Source organism: Saccopteryx leptura, chromosome 8 (assembly GCF_036850995.1).
Source record: "Saccopteryx leptura isolate mSacLep1 chromosome 8, mSacLep1_pri_phased_curated, whole genome shotgun sequence".
In the NCBI taxonomy this organism is placed as follows: Eukaryota; Metazoa; Chordata; class Mammalia; order Chiroptera; family Emballonuridae; genus Saccopteryx; species Saccopteryx leptura.
Genome location: NC_089510.1, coordinates 82,067,709 through 82,078,580, shown reverse-complemented (window position 1 = coordinate 82,078,580; position 10,872 = coordinate 82,067,709). Strand labels below are relative to the sequence as shown.

Genomic DNA, 10,872 nt, shown 5'->3' with positions numbered 1-10,872 from the left:
ACTTAGTTGACGGATCTGTACCCTCGGGATATCTTCTCTTTTCCGTTTTCACGCGCATAGCCGTCTTCCAATTTCAAGTGTGTGTTTGGGTTTTTAAATTTTTTTTAATTTTTCTTCTCCCTCTAAATCTTTTCGGGGATTCTGCATATTGAAGCAGGTGGCTCCTGATACGAAATCTTTGGATACATTTGGCTTGCCAAGTTTTTGTCTTCCCCGTCCCCTCCGTCTTTCAGAGGAGCATCTGTGGTGCTTTTCTTTTTGGATTTCTATGCAGAAAACGTATATATGTTTATCTACCGGCCGCATAATACATAAATACCTATACGCGTGCCCATGCACTTGGTTTTCGTCTCTTCTTCCCGACAAGGCGGAATGTTTTGGAGCCGATGGATAACGAGAACAGTATTAACATTCTTTTGAGCCTGGTTTTTTTTTTAAAAAAGGAGGGATCGTGAAGAATTGTTTAACATTCGGCCATCGTTTGGCTGCACACTAAGCATCTCGAAGTATTTATGGTTGCAGATCAGGTGCAAACGGGGCTTAGAGAGAAAGGTAAGGGAGCTGCCTGCGTCCGCTGAGCTCTGGCGTTTATCTTAATCCCAGGGATTGCCGAGAATTTCCTACTCCCTGTCTCTCTCTCTTCTTTCCCACCTTCCATCAACCCTGCCCTGCTCTTTTCCAGTTCCAATAGGGGTGGTGGTGCTGGAGGTTTAGTCGTCTGGTAGTTTAAATGCTTCTCTCTCTCTCTTTCTCTCTCTCTTTTTTCCCAACCGAGGAACTGAGTTTCCCCGTCGCCTTTCAGCTGTTTTGGGAAACCCATTTTGTCTTTTTGAAGAATACTACTACCTAGATTGCTGTTTTAAACATCTCTCAGTGTCAACCCCTCACCTCTATCCTCTGACGAAAATAAAAGCAATTAAAAATTAAAAAAAAAGAACTTTAATGAACTGGGTGGTTTCTGTAGTACTAAGGTTCACGGAACTCCCCAAACGCTCATTTTCATTTCAACCCAAACGAGAACCTCAAGAAGAGTCCACTGTGGAGGAAATTCAGCTTCCGTGTTTCCATAAAGCCAATTCCTTTTTTTGGAGGGTCATTCAGCAGAGTTGAGCGAGATGGAGCTGGGTCTAGTGCAAGAAAAACTACACGATACTTAATTCTTTTTTAAACCCACCCTTTACCCCACGACCAGTCCCTAGTTAACTCCCCGTTCAGGGGACGCGTTTTCAGACTCGACCTTTTGGAGAGAGGTGGGAACTTGCCCTTATTTTGTCTTCTCTTCCTCCAGCCCTCTTCCTCCTCCGCTCACCATTTCTCGCCCAGGCAGTTTGCAAATTGCCCGTCTTGCCCACCCCTCCTGCTCTTCTCCACTCCTGCCCGCTGTGTCCTCTCTCGATTGGCGCTCTCAGAACAGATGCGTCTCCGGGTCTCGGGCTCTCCCCCGCCTCCCCCGCGCCGCGTCCCCCGCGCCCCCGCCGGCCCCGGCTCTCCGCGCCCCTCCTCCCGCCGCCCCGGGCGCCTTGACCCTTCCAGCCCTCCGGTCGGCCTGCAGGCTGGGGGCGTCCTGTGCCCGCGCCGAGGTCCGGGCGGCCGACGCCGAGCGCGCGGAGCTGGTGAGCTGCGACCGCGGGAGAGGCGGGCGGGATCGGGGACGCGAGGCCAGGAGAGCCCGTCCGAGCCGGAGGGACCGGAGGACGGGGGAGAGCGAGCGGGAGGCGCGCCGCCGAGCCGGGCGGACGGGTGCAGTCGCCGCCCGCGCCTTAGAGCGGCGCCCCCGTCCCTGCAGCTCTTCACCCCAGAGCTGTGCCCGGGGACACCGAGACCGAGAGCCGAGCCTTCGGCAGAGAGGTACCAGAGAAATACGGCAAAGAGCGAGCGGGGAGGGTTTCCTGGGAAATACCGAGGCTGAACAGATGGAGGAACAATGCCGCCTCCAGAAGAAAACCGTTGCCTGAAGCCCCGGCGGCGCGCAGACGAGCTGCCTTCAGCCTTCGCTCTCGCCAGGCCTTCGGGCTAGTTCAGGGGCTGGTTCCGCCTCTTAGTTTGAAGGGATGAGAAAGTTGCTCTTCCCCACATTTCCTGCGAAGTGATTTTCAGATCTGCGTGGTTCGAGTCAAGATGTCACTCCCTAGATACCCCGCGATGAGCAACGGCTAGATTTATATCATTGGGCAATAAACCCCTTCGGGAAGAGAAGGTAGTCCAAACATTTAAAACACTCTCCACTGGCTCCTGACTGTCCAGCCCTGTGCTTTGTAAGTAGAAATGAAAAACCACCTGCAGTGAATTTAAAATTGGGAATAATTTATTCCAGAGGAGGTTCTTAATATTTTCTACAGACGAGGGAAGTTATGTGTCTAAAATTTGATTCATCTGTGATTATTATAAATCATGAGCAGTTGGCCTCCAGGAGGGTATTTATACTACTTTTTATTTCATTTCCAGGACTATAATGATACATGTAGGACTTAAAAATATGAATTTTAGATACCTAGCTAACCTTGTGTCTATTACTCTGCATTTGTACAGGTACTTAATATACTCACTTCTTTTTATACTGAAACTACAGTAGTCTATTTTCTCTGTATAAATTCTCATGCTGTACATGAAAAATACAAGGTCATAATGTATTTCTCAAAAATCAATTGTGCTTAATTACAAATAGGATCACAGATGTAAAAATACCACTGAGGAAAGGTGTGGATACATGTGTTTGAGTGTAAAACCTATGAAAATGTCTTGGCATTTCAATCAGCCATTACAACCTAGCAGAACATTAGCTTTTTGAAATGAGCTCAGAAGCAAGGGCCATGCACATACTTAAAATATTAAATGTTAAGTACAAAAACATTATTTACTGTGCCCTTGGCAGACAATGAATCTAAGTCTATCTGCACTGCTGAGTGATTGAGTGATTCACAGAGAAAGTGGAAGTTAATCATTACTCAGGCCTTCTGATTACATGGTTTGATTAAAAGAAGTAACTGTTTTCTGTAAGCCTGCTCTTCTACACTTAGTCTTTCCAATCCTCTTAACATAAGCAGAAATTGAGAGAGCCAGTCTTTCAGCGACTTCATGTGCCAGTTCCTGCATTGTGGGGTAAAGAAAGCACTCTTTTGCTCCCCTCCCCTCGCCTCGCCTTCCCCATAGCCTGCCTCCTTCCATTCCCAAGGTACTTCCTGTCAATGTTATCTTTATTCCCTTAGTATGTTTCATTTTGTGAAAATTTCCTTTTACATTTAGATATAACATTTTATAATAGAAATGTCTGGATTGGTTTGAAATTGAAGCTGGAATATAAACTCACAAAAGGTAGGTTGAGAACAATTTGCTGCAGGTAGAGTGTTTGAAGGCTTGATGATTTTGCCTGACTGAGTGACTTCCCTGACTTTCTAAAGTCTCTTCTAGTCCTGAACATCTCATATTTTATTCTATTTTTATTACTTCCACATGGTTATTTCTTTAATTTATCTATTTAGAATTTTCCCCCAGGATAAGTAAATAACTATAACTAGAGAATAGAGATATAAAAATACATTCTCTGAGCTTAAATTTTTTTTAACATTTTTAAGCTAAACCGAGTAATAGTTTATTTCTAGAACACATTTTACTTTTATACAAGGAAATTATTTTATGAATTACCTAACAAATACTAATTTATAGTTTTTTTAAGCAAAACATAATTGGAATTAACAGTAAGGTTTGAAACCATAACAGTACAATACACTTTGTTGTACACATTTTAAAGTGAAGTTTGATATCTATTTCCTTCTTACTAGATTGGAAACAGGAAGATACCTATATTAATTTCTATGATTCGTCAGTTATAGTTGAATTCTTTGTAAATGGAATCCCTCAAGTCCAAGTCACCAAACTTACCTTTCACCCCTAAACCATGGGTCAGTTCTTGCAGATCTCTTATTAACAATGGCCAGCGGTTCCTTATAGCTTCTATGCTACAGGCCAGACACTGATGGCATTCAACTCCATTTTCAGTTTACTCTACAGCTTTCTTTTTTAGATTAAATGCCTTCCACCTGACCTTCTCCCAAATTTACTCATTATTCCATTCATAATACTTATTTACTACTTTCCCCAATAGTATATGCCATTTTAGAGTTCTGTGCTTTGCTTCTGCTAATATTTCTTCATGGATTACTATCCACTGCCTACCACCCCCCCCCCCATACACACATATGCACACACAGCAATTGTAGGGTCAGAGAACATTTTGTTTCCTTAGAGTAGGCTTTTCTCCATCACTCTGCTTCTTTCCTGTATTCTTACTCTGAGCTTCAACAAGACATTATTTATAAAAGAGTAGTCCATCTTTCACACTTCTTTATAGTTGGCATCCTCATTTAATAGTAAGTTCCCAGAGGTCAAAAACCATATCTGATTTATCATTTCATTTTGAATGCATAGCCCCATATCTGAACATAAAGTAGACCACTAATGAATATTAAATGTATTATTCATAAATACATTTGACTATGAGGCAACAAAAATCATGGCTGACAGTGGATTAAGCACATAAGGGTTTATCTTACATCATAAAAACTCAGGAAAAAACAGTTGTTTATACATTTAATCAAGGAATCGGCTGCTTCTCTCATATTGGTACTTTTCTTCTCATGGTCATAGATTGCTGTTGTGCCTTTGGCATCATGTCTGCCTTCTAGGCCTCCAAAGAGATCACAGAGTACTCTAGGCTAAGATTTCTCAACTTTGGCATATTGGCATTTGGAGCCAGATAAGTCTTTGTCTTTGTTGTGGGGGAGTAGCCAGTACCTTATAAGATGTTTAGCAACACCTGTGGTCTCTACTAACTAGATACAAGTAGCACGCCCATTCACTCCTCCAGTTATGACAACCAAGGATATTCTAGATATTGTCAAATGTCCCTTAGAGGTAAAATTATCCTGGGTTGACGATGACTACTCTGGAGTCAAAAGAAGGCAATTCCCTGTTTTTTACTCTTCATTTTTCTTTGCATTGCAATTGTGGTGGGGATATGTTTTTTGTTTGTTTTTTGTTTAATAAATGGTAGAGAACTCTATGAAATTGCTTTCAAAAAAAAAAGAAGGAAAGAAAAGAAAAAGAAGGACAGGAAAGAGCCAAACAGCCCTTTTCTTGAGCATTTTGTCTTTTATTTTGTGACGTGGACATTCTCCCGAGACTATCATTTTCTTATCACTTCCACGCTGTGTCAGATGGCCACTTCTGGGGAGAAGAGAGGTTGGGGAATGTATTTTGAGTGTGGCATACCAGTACTCTGGGAAAAACCAGAAGCTGACAGAACAAGAAATGACTGTGTTTGAAAACTATAAGTGTTTGCTACTATGACAGAATAAGTGAGTATGTAATATTCACCTAACTACTTTAAAAAAGAAAAAAAATAGCCATAATAGAGAGTAGATATGATTTTGCCACATACTAAATATTGATAAAGTAACTATGATAGTACTGTGATTGGTTTCCCTCTAGATCAGGGGTCTCAAACTCAACTCAGCATGTGGGCCGCAGAGCAAGATCACAGCCATTCGGCGGGCCGCACTAGTTCTACAAAAGGCAACTGTTACGCAACACTTTTCTCACTGCAGTTGAAAACAAAAAAAAATCAGTACAACAAGCACAATCGTACATGCAGTTTACTCAGTGTCACAAAATGACCAGAAACTGTAGTTTGCATCACAATTGCTGTTAACTAAGCTAATATCTAGCTAAGATGCTAGAGAAATGAAAAATACAAGTAGGCCCCTAGGCTTACTTAATTTTATCCAAAATATTTTGAAATTTGTGGATTAGTCTGCGGGCCGCACAAAATTGTTCGGCGGACCGCATGCGGCCCGCGGGCCGTGAGTTTGAGACCCCTGCTCTAGATGATATTTTACTTGGAAAATAACTGAATAGCAGAATGGAGGCATCTTGCTCTGTAGAACAGCACCTCATCTCTAGTATATTGATAAAACAGTCATTTGCTGTTCATACTTACAAATTAGAAAGTTGTCAATCATGAGAAATGTCAAAGGAGATAAAAATGCAGGTCTATTCTTTTCATATTTCTCTAATGCTTATATTTAGAAAGACAGCACACACTAGTGATGGCATTAGGTTAAATAATGTTTTTTTAATACAGATGTTTTAGTATAGGCTATAATAACTTAAAATTATACAGATTAATTATTTACCTCAGTGTGGTAAAAAAAAAAAGTACTATTGGCTACCACTATAGGAAAAAATTCTCCTTTACAAAGATATGTCAACATTGCTGTGATGGTAAATGATCTTGTCTGATTGAGTACAAAGTTGTTTTTTGTTTTTTAATTTCTTACCCTCTGTATCATTCTTTATGAGTTTGTTGAATGCTCAGTTCTGTGTAGAATATAGAAATACAAGATATGTTATCAATTTGGAATTTTTTTCTATATAACAGAATAATACCCAATTACAGGCCTAAACAATAAATATGTACTGTCATTATCTTGCAGAACAAGAATTCTGGAGGTATGCTGGTCCAGGGTTATTTCACTCAGTAGTTCAAGGATGTTAGGCTCTGAGATAGCTTTGCTAAAATTCTGTTGGTTTCCCATCTTGGAAGAAGATAATGTGCTTACCACAGAGGCAATCATCACCTTTTCAAATAGTCTCACTCAAACCAAAAAGATAGGAAGCATTCTCTTCTCATGGAAAGAGGAAGAAGAATTTTCTAAGAGCTATCAGCAGACTCCTTTATAACTGATCAACTGAAACCATGACCTATCCCACTTGTAATCTCTGGCAAAGAGAAAGTGCATTGTGTGGTGGTTTTGATCAATCATGGTTTTTCCCCTTGGCTGGCAGAAAGGTCTGCTTTCTCTGTGGACAGTGTCCCATGTAAACAAAATCAGAACTCTTGTTAACTGGGAGAAAGGTGGCAATAGCTGTAACCTAGAGTACCTGACAGAGTATACCATAAACATTATGTCCTGTCTTTATCAAATTTTTTAGAATATGGTTGCCTATATTATAATTTAATGCTTGTGTGCTTATGTGTACGCACGCACACACACACAAATTAAGTGGTCTTTGATTCTATGGGCATAAACTCTATACATATCTCTGATGTAGAATGACTATTTTCATGATGTTCCAGAGATTAAATATATATATATATCTAGAGAATCAGAAAAGGCAGAAATGATCTTTGGAGAGAATAATTATAAATACTAAATTATATTACATGTCTAAATCTAAAACCCTACTTTTTCATCTTAAAGCCACATCATGTAACAACCATAGATAAACCAGATTTCCTCCTTACTAACTAAATAGATCATCTGTGTTCATCATGTGATCTTTCAATCATAATTCAGGAATAATGTGAGAAATGACTGAACTCTTTTGCCAATTACTGACATGAAGAAGAACTTAATTTCATTTATGCCCTAATTAAAATTACCCCTCTGCTTTTGATAACTGTTTACTTAGAAGATCTAAGTGAGGGATCTAGTTTTTAGCTCACATGGCAATGAGCATCTCTCATGGAATATTATGAGGTTATTTATTTATTTATTTTTAACAAGGAAAACTTTATTTTTATTCTTTTGTATGACTTCATAAAAGCACAACCAATTTGGTGTTCAATTGAAAAAGGGGTTTTTAACTATCTCTATTTACCATGCTTTATTATTTGAATCAGTTTTTAACTTAAACTTTGCTTCAAGATTTGATTGTGTTTGGGTTTTTTATCATAAGCTGCTTCAAATCATTTTTGGAAAGAGGAAGAATATATACATATATGTACATGTATATATGCATATGCAAACAAATGAAGGCTGTCATTTATCACTCAGTAAATATCATTTTCCTGAGTGAATATATGTTCAGATATCAGACAATATTGTGTGCAATAAACTGCCAAATTATGTTCCCATCAGCATGTGCAATGGGATTTCAGAGAAAAAAAGATAGCAGTGGTACTTGAGTCATTTCAATGGAGATACACATTGTAATTTGTAGGCAGATGGAAACCAATGAAGGGAAGGTAGAGAAAGTTTAAATAAGGTGAATTCATTATACATATTTTGCTCTGTGCTCACAAAGCAATTGTTTTTCAACATTTTTTCTTCTCTAGCTTTAGAATTTCAGTAACCTCATTTGTACTTGATAACTTTCTCTCCAGTATAAAGAGGCAAGTAAACTTTATACCAAAGCCACATTATCAAAGAACCATGAACTAGAAAAGAATGGATAGGATATCTCTTTGTCTCAAAGCAAATTTTGTGATGGACAGTGGCTCTACCATTGCTTTACTATCAGCATTTTAGAACACATTTTGAGTTTTTCATCTTGACGTCTATCCAATGCTCTTTTTTCATGCTCCATGCCTACAGCTGTTTGCATCATAGAAACCACCTCTGACCAGGACTTCTTGCCTCCCTTCCTATGATAGGGAGGGCTCTGATTTCTGAATCAAACTTGAAATGATACTTAGGAACTCCATCTGTGGTTAGGGTCAGAAACAGATGCTTCTCTTTTCATTTTAATAGAAGGTAAATTTGAAAGTGAAAACATGGTGAAGTTGGGTTTTAAATAGATCCGCATTTTAGTGGATATCTTGTATCAAGTGAAGACTGCCAGAGGAGTATGTTTTCTAAGCATTTTTCTAAACTTCTTTCTTCTGGACCTATGCAGTATCTCGTATTCAACAATCAACTGTGAAAAAATTATGGTTTGCAGCACTAACTGAAGTATTGCAAGTTCCTGAAGCATCTCTCAAGGAATAAAATGTTTAATTATATACTTAATATACCATATTTAGCGCCAAACTAAGGAACCATTGATTACAGGATGCATCATTATTTTATATACACTTTAGAAAGAACCCCAGTAAAATCATTATAAATGCTTTCTACCACTTAGATTTTTATCTTATAATTTAATAAAAAACCATTTAGAGTTAAGTGAATGTAGTTTTTTTACTATATCAATCTTTTTACATGTATAAAAAAGTATATTATCAACAAATACATTGCTTTAAGAATTCAAAAAACTGCTCACTTTGGCAGCACATATACTAGAAAAAGAATTCAAAAAACTTTGTCCTAATCAAGTTCTTATTCATCTCAATAATTTTTGTTTGACTCAGAGCCATCTATATCTGCATTTTTTTGACAATGGTCTGTGCATGTTGGGGATATACCATTTCTTAAGAGGACTCCAGGACTGTCTGCAGGATTTCATTCCAAGCACCTGGTATCTTCTGAAAGGTTTGATGCTGGTGTTTTGTTGATCTTACTAGAATGTGACAGTTGAAGATTTTTCAGACAACAACCAGATTTTATATTTCTTTCCTAAATTGTTCTGAAATATCAGTAGGGGTAGTTGTCTGGTCGTGGCAAGAGTAATAAATACACCCAATTTTTCCATGGAAAGTCAATGGCAATTGTGCCTCCATTACTGCTTGGTTAGAAGGAATTTTAAAATGCATCCTGATTCAGAGATGTTAAAGGTTAAAAAAAATTTAAGAGTGAAAGAAATGGCAACTTAAATGATACGTGTCCTCCTTTTTTAAACTCTCTAATGCAATCATGGTTATTAACCAAGAATTTAATGATACAGTGGGATGAAAAGAAGCACAAGATCAGGAATCAGGAGACTATCTATTTGTAGAGCAGACTCTTCTAATAACTATTCGTGTCATTTCCTATGTAATTCACTTCTGCTCTATGGGCCTTGGTTTCTATGTTTAAAATGTATAATTAGACTAATTGAAATTAAAAGTGCCTTTTGGCTCTCAGAACTGTTTTGGTAAAGATAATTAGTAATTACCCTGGCCCAGTAGCTTGGTTGGTTAGATCATTGTCTTGATATGCAAGGGTTGCGAGTTTGATCTCCAGTCAGGGCACATACAGGAATAGATTAATGATTCTGTTTCTCTCTCCCCCCATTCCTATCTGTGTAAAATCAATAAATAAAATTTTAAAAATAATCAGTAGTAAACAATGTTCATAATAATATATTTAAGTGTGTTTTATACAAATTGTAATTATAAAGAGGTGTTACTTTAAACTGGTAAATCTTAAGATATATATTTCAGGGTGAGGCAAATGTAGGTTTACAGTTGTTTGTATGGAAAATAATACAATAATTAATACATAATAATATAAGAATAAATTATGTTTTGTGTATTTATAATGTAAACCTACCTAGTATATATATAACTTTAAGATTTATTGTACAGTGGTACCTTGACACATGAGTTAATTCGTTTCATGGCTGAGCTCGTGACTCAACTTGCTCATGTGTCAAATTGAATTTCCCCATTTAAATTAGTGGGAATGCAATTAATCCATTCTGGGCCCCAAAAACTACACAAATCTTTTGTTTTACATGCTCTTAAATAAGAAAATGTACTTTATAAATTACAAATACAGACATATATACATAATAAGAGAGAATGTAAAGAAATAAACTAGTTTATGAAGTGTATTTACCTTCAAGGTCAGGCAAGAAGGCTGGCGGAGGAGGTTTTCATTTTGTGTGCTATCGCTGAACATAACTTACTCTCTACACACTCAACGCTACATTTAATTACAATTTTAACTTACACACTACATATGATATGTAACTTTATCTCTAAACATAACTGCTATTTTTTTACTTTGCTTAATCATCATTTTCTTCACTGACTTTTGGCTTTTTTGCCACACTTGTCTCGCTTTCGCTTAGAGCAGCGGTTCTCAACCTATGGGTCGTGACCCCGGCGGGGGTTGAACAACCAAAACACAGGGGTCGCCTAAAGCCATCGGAAATACATATTTTACCGCTGGCTTAGAGACTGTTTCAACAAAAACCTTTCTATGGAAGTTTGTTTCTTCCTCCCTTTCA

General features: G+C 38.2%; 1 protein-coding gene across 1 annotated transcript in view; it reads left to right on the top strand.

The window, feature by feature from the left end:
• The first annotated feature begins 1,574 nt into the window (after positions 1-1,574).
• Positions 1,575-10,872, top strand: part of NLGN1 (neuroligin 1) — a 975,736-nt gene continuing 966,438 nt past the window's right edge. The window contains exon 1 of the mRNA XM_066347064.1: positions 1,575-1,613. The gene's annotated coding sequence lies outside the window, so the exon portion shown is untranslated. The remainder of the gene's footprint in view (positions 1,614-10,872) is intronic.